Consider the following 6,000-nt stretch of genomic DNA (forward strand, 5'->3'; position numbering starts at 1 on the left):
ACCTCACACTTCTCCAAGTTGAATTCCATTTGCCACTTTTCTGCCCACCTGACCAGTCCATTTCTCCAGCTCTCCTAATGAGCATTTCACCATGTGCCTTGAGCTGAGTTACTCATCACAGAATTCCCACTATCTGATTTACTCTTGTAGCCAGAGTATGTATATGAATGGTCCAGTTAAGCTTTTGTCAATGGTAACCCCCAGGATGTTGATGCTGGGGGGATTCAGCGATGGTAATGCTGTTGAACGTCAAAGGGAGATGGTTACATTCTCTCTTGTTGGAGATGGTCATTGCCTGGTACTTATGTGGTGTGAATGTTACGTGCCACTTAGCAGGCCAAGCCTGAATGTTGTCTAGGTCTTGCTGCTTCTGGACACGGACTCCTTCAGTATCCGAGATGTCCCGAATTTGTCCTTTTATGAAACCTTGGTCAGGACTCACTTGGAATATTGTATCCAGTCTTGGTCTCCTCACATGATGGGTGATATTGAGGCTTTGGAAAGGGTACAGAGGAGAGACATTCGACGAATTCCCAGAATAAGACATCTTGGTTATCAAGTTAGACTAAAAGAGTTGGGACCCTACACCTTAGAGAAACCTAGACTGAGGGGTGATCCGATTGAGGTTCATAAATAATGAAGGGTCCAATTTAGCATGGGAGAGGAGTCACAACTTGATATTGTCAAAGGCCAGATGGCACCCGGATCACATTAAATATCATTTTCAATGGTAGTTAAAGTACCAGGATGGCCGAGTGGTTAAGGCGTTGGACTTAAGATCCAATAGACATGTGTCTGTGTGGGTTCAAACCCCACTCCTGGTATCTGTGCTAACAAAATGTTATTTATTCTGTCCCTGACTTTTGCCTTGCACCATCATCTCTTCTGTCATTGAATCACTCTTGCCTTCCAACTGGTCACAGCTTCCTATTATTTGATCTGCCCCAGCACTGTTCCTTGGCTCTGCGCTTGCGTATAAACTGGTAAATCTTTAACTTAATCTCCTCTGTACCCTGACAATGATCTTCTCATCCTTCCTGGATTGTGGTTCCTCACAGGATCTGCTGCCTCTCCGACTCCCCTCCAGGTAACTGAAGGCCCTGAGCCTTGGTCTCGCTTTATACGCTAGCTGGTAGTTGATTCCTTGCAGGTCTGCCACCGCTCAGGAGAAGCTCAAGACCCATATCAAGCAAAGTATCAAGATGAATGTTAACAAAGGCTCCCTGGTGCAGAGCAAGGGACAGGGAGCCTCCGGCTCCTTCAAAATCAGCAAGAAGGAAAACCCAGGGAAAAGTGGGAAAGAAGGTGAAGAAACCAGCAGACAAGAAAGTGACAACAAAGAAAGTAACAGCCAAGAAAATGAGCAGCAAGGCGGCGGCAACGCCAAATAAGGTGGTGAAGAAAGCAGCGCTTCAGAAAAAGTCTCCTGCGAAGAAGGTCAAAAAAGGCAAGAGTGCGGCGGGCGGAAAGGCGCTGAAGAAAGTGCAGACATGGAAGAGCAAGGTCAAGCCGAAAGCAGCGAAGGCTCAGAAAGCAGGGTCTGGAAAGAAGTGAAAGAGCGCGGGAAACTTGTAAACATCTGAACACAAAGGCTCTTCTCAGAGCCACCCACATCTCTCAGGAAAGAGCTGATCCCCTGATCAAATGATCCCTGTCCCGGCCCCGCCTGCAGATTCCACATGGAAATGATTTGGAGTAAATCCAGGATCCCTGGTGACTCGCTGACATCCCCTCCACCCAGCCCTTTCCCCACTCTCTGTAACAAAACCGTAATATCCGGCCCTCACTCTGACTGGAGATGTGTTCGGTGCAGTCTCAGTTCACAAATTCAGGGGGAGAGTTTGTAAGACAGTAACACTGGCGGAGAAACCCCACCTCACAACTCAAACCCCAACACATGAGTTTCTCCAATTCAGCTGGAGTCGGGTGACAACAGGAGCTGGGATAGGCTGTGATCGGGAATGTTAGGAATGGATTTGTTCAGGGAGGAATGTACCTGGAATCTCCGAATATAATAGTTCCTTATTTCCCCAGATGACACATTCTGCAGTGAGAGTGAAAAGTCTCTTCACTGCTTCACATTTACTAATTGTTTGGTTCGAGATGAATAATGAGTCAGAGAGCAATGACAGGATCTGAAGCTTCTCTCACACCAGCCCTTGAATGACTCAGTGTGAAGTGTCCAATGTGTGAAGCTGCTGCCAGGGTTTGTCAATCTGAACAGTTTCAGCTCAGTTACTGGGGGCCTGGAATCCCCGCAGTTTGACTCTGTCTCTGATTGGTCACCCGCTTCTCAATCCAATTCTTAACCAATAGGAGAATCACATATAAGTAAATCAAAGTTCTCATTGGCTTAGATTTTCCAATTGGAAAAAGCCTGGCAATTCCAGAGCAGGAAGGAATTGAAGTGATGGAAAATTTCAATTTTCAGGCAACAATTTTAGAATCTCTCATTTTATGTTCTGTTTTACTGTATTTACCGTCACAAAATCCTGACGCGATTTTAGGAATCGTTTTCATTTGTCAATCTGTTAACTGTAAGCGGCGGGAGGAAGGTCCGGTTCAGCAATTTAAAACGGGACAAATATCAGCTTCCTCTCTGTAAAAGGAACAAATTAACGACTAACCGCTTCTCACAGGCTTCTCGGGGACTGACAGAAACGAGCGGTTTCTGATCTTTTCTCCTGAAAGAGGCGGATAATGCTACAGGGAGCAATGAACTGCCCTTCACTTTCTGGCTGCTAATACACCCCTGACTTTAAACAGTTCAAACAGCGACTGATGCTTCTGCCGGAAAATGAGCAGATTCACCAGAATGATCCCGGTCCATCATGGCCAAAGACATCCAGCTGGCCCGCCGCATCCGCGGGGAACGCACCTAAAATCCAGCTTCAGTAACAAGTGTAACAAGGGCTCTTTTCAGAGCCACCAAATCAGCAAAGGAAAGAGCTGCCATCTCTGTTCATCATCAAACCCATTAGATTGGAGGGGCGGTCACATGGTTTCTGTTTTGTCACATCACTTTCCCGAAAGGCCTGTCGGACTGAGAGCTGATCTGGAATTTAGAAAGCAGCATTACCGGAGACTCATTGCTGCTCAGCACAATCTCAACCCCGCTCCTGGGATCCGTTAGCTGGCATTTGGGGAAAAGAAATGGATCCCAGTTTTATTTGGAAGGCATTAATGGAGCCGGGTCCATTCACATGAGGGTTATTTACAAACGTTACCCAATGTTTACTTAAACTAATATTTGAATCCATTGGAGATCAGTACACAGGATATGTAAGGCAGCTCGGTCACTCTGACTGAAACCGCCAGTTCCCCGGCGCTGCAGACCCTGACACTGCGGGGAGAGAATCCCCGACTCTATCCCGCCGCCGGGGGAAACAGACAGCTCTGTGTCCGGAGAATAGGGAGGGCCAGGGGGAAGGCACATCTGAAAGCGCTGCAATGGACTCAGCTCCTGTGTGTGAACAACTCTCACTGATTCCATCCTCTGGGAACAGTGCGGTCGAAACAGATCAGGTTAGGAGAGAAAAACACAGCCCGAGAATGGCCTCTTTCTTCCTGCATTTACTCTGTTCTGGGAGCAGATTCTCATTGAGAAGCGGTGCTCAGATCACCAGAGAGAAAAAAAAAACACAATTCAAACTGTCTAAATGAAAAACAGAGAATTAACCCGGACACTTCCATTATTAAATGAATTCATCAGCTCCGAACCAGTTCCCGTTAAGTTACCGGGATAATCTCGGGATTTATCAAATCGAAGGCAGCGGGATTTATTAAATTGTTGATTCTGACACCCTGTAGTTCACTTCTTCACTTAACTGGAGGGGGAGATGTGTGAGCAGAGAAACAGAGCGAAATCCAGAGAGGGAACTGAAAACACACCTGCACAGATGTGAAACAGGTCAATCCACTGTTACAAAAACTCCATCACTGATTCCCTCCTGACAGTAACCAGTCCTTTCACAGAGACTGTGGGTGGCTCTGAAAAGAGCCTTTGGTTTATTAGATGACATTTTGGCCGCTTTACTTTTTCTGGGAGCTCTGAGCGCTGGTTTTCTTGGGCAGCAGCACGGCCTGGATATCAGGCAGCACCCCGCCCTGAGTGATAGTCACCCCTCCCAGCAGCTTGTTGAGCTCCTCGTCGTTGCGGACGGCCAGTTGCAGGTGTCTGGGGATGATGCGGCTCTTCTTGTCCCGGGCCGCATTGCCAGCCAGCTCGAGGATTTCAGCGGTCAGATACTCGAGCACAGCAGCCAGATAGACCGGGGCTCCGGCACCCACACGCTCAGCATAGTTACCCTTTCTCAGGAGCCTGTGAACACGGCCCACTGGGAACTGCAGGCCAGCCCGGGAGGAGCGAGACTTGGCCTTGGCCCGAGCTTTCCCGCCGGTCTTTCCTCTTCCAGACATTTCCACAATCTCACAAATACTTTCACAAAGAATGAATAATTTCCTTCGCATTGCTAGCACATCGCAGGCAGTTAGGATGGCTGAGCGGTCTAAGGCGCTGCGCTCAGGTCGCAGTCTCCATTGGAGGTGTGTGTTCGAATCCCACTTCTGACAAGTTATGTTTTGACTGAACTGGAGGCGTTTGGGAGCAGCGGTGAAGAGCAAAGAGAAAGCAGGAAAGAACATGGACAAGCAAAATAACAATGGACCCAAAGATGTTGCATCAAAACATTCGAGTAAGAGGCAACTTAGCAAACAGCAGGGCACAGAAAAGATCAAAAATGTAACCTTTGTATCGGGGTGCCAATATCCTTAATGAATACTTTACTGTTTTCCCGAATGAGAGGGTGATGCAGATATTGTTATTAAGGAGGAGGAGTGTGAAGTATTGGACGTGATAACTTAAGGAGAGAGGAAGTATAAATGGGATGAGCATCCTTGAATGTGGATAAATCATCAGGACCAGATGAAATGTACCCCAGGTTGTTGAAAGAAGCCAGGGAAGAAATAGTGGAAGGTCTGACCATCATTTTCCAATCCCTCACTGGATACAGGTGTGGTGCCAGAGGATTGGAGGTCTTGTTACGTTGCAATGAAAGCAAAATACGAGGCAGATCAAGCATGGCTGATCCTTTATTTGCCACCAAGATCCAGAAGAAACTCGTCGATTTCTTCTGGGGCAAGAGGAAACACTGGGTCTCTGCCGCGGTCCTGAGTCTCCCGATCGAGGAGGGCGGTCAGTCGCTGGTGTGCGTCCGCACCCAGGCTGCGACTCTCCGCCTTCGGACCCTGCAGAGATACCTGCACGTCGAGCGTCCTCCCAGATGGTGTGCGTTGGCGACGTATTTTTTCCGCCAGTGTCACTGCCTTCAAGACTACACGCAGCTCCCGGTGGAGTCCGTTAGCCGCGTCTCTCTGAGGGAGTTGCCTGTCTTTTACCGGGATCTTTTCCGAGTCTGGAACATGGTCGCCTCCAGTCAGGGCGCTTCCCCGCCGGCGGAGGAGAGCGCCTCGGCTGTCCGGGCGGCCAACTCCGGGGACGGTCCGGCGGGCGGGGGAGTAGCCGAAACCCCCGGGACGTCCCTCACTGCAGGTGGCGAGGGGGCTCGGGAGTGCGGAGTGATCCCGGCCGAGCTGACCCCCGCTCGGCCGGAACTGCTCATCGGACCCAGGCCCCGAAACCCTCCTCGGGAGCCGGTCCCGCACAACCCGAGCCGCCTCTCGGAAATGCCCTCCGTGCCATTCCAATCGGCGCGGAGGGGTTTCCTGTACGGGCTGCTCCTGCACACTCTCCACTTCCTCGCTCTCGTCAGCCGGCCGGACACGCCCTGGCGGTCCGCGTTGCCATCTGGCGGCGAGGGGAAACCCCAATGGAGGTCTCTCTCCGCGGGAGTCTTCCCCCTTTACATCGGGGACCAGGGGTGGAGGGTGCTGCACAGAGCAGTCCCGTGCAATAGGCTTTTAAGTAGGTTCACGGACTCCCAGGCCACCTGTACTTGCTGCGGCCTGGACGAGTCCGTGTTCCACATTTGTACGGAGTGT

General features: G+C 50.0%; 2 non-coding genes across 2 annotated transcripts; both read left to right on the top strand.

The window, feature by feature from the left end:
* The first annotated feature begins 741 nt into the window (after positions 1–741).
* Positions 742–824, top strand: trnal-uaa (transfer RNA leucine (anticodon UAA)). Its single transcript has one exon. It is a non-coding gene; the product is annotated as a tRNA-Leu (tRNA).
* Positions 825–4,489: 3,665 nt separating this feature from the next.
* trnal-cag (transfer RNA leucine (anticodon CAG)) lies at positions 4,490–4,572 on the top strand. The gene has a single exon. It is a non-coding gene; the product is annotated as a tRNA-Leu (tRNA).
* Positions 4,573–6,000: the final 1,428 nt, after the last annotated feature.

The sequence above is a fragment of the Heterodontus francisci genome, unplaced genomic scaffold, assembly GCF_036365525.1.
Source record: "Heterodontus francisci isolate sHetFra1 unplaced genomic scaffold, sHetFra1.hap1 HAP1_SCAFFOLD_43, whole genome shotgun sequence".
NCBI lineage: Eukaryota > Metazoa > Chordata > Chondrichthyes > Heterodontiformes > Heterodontidae > Heterodontus > Heterodontus francisci.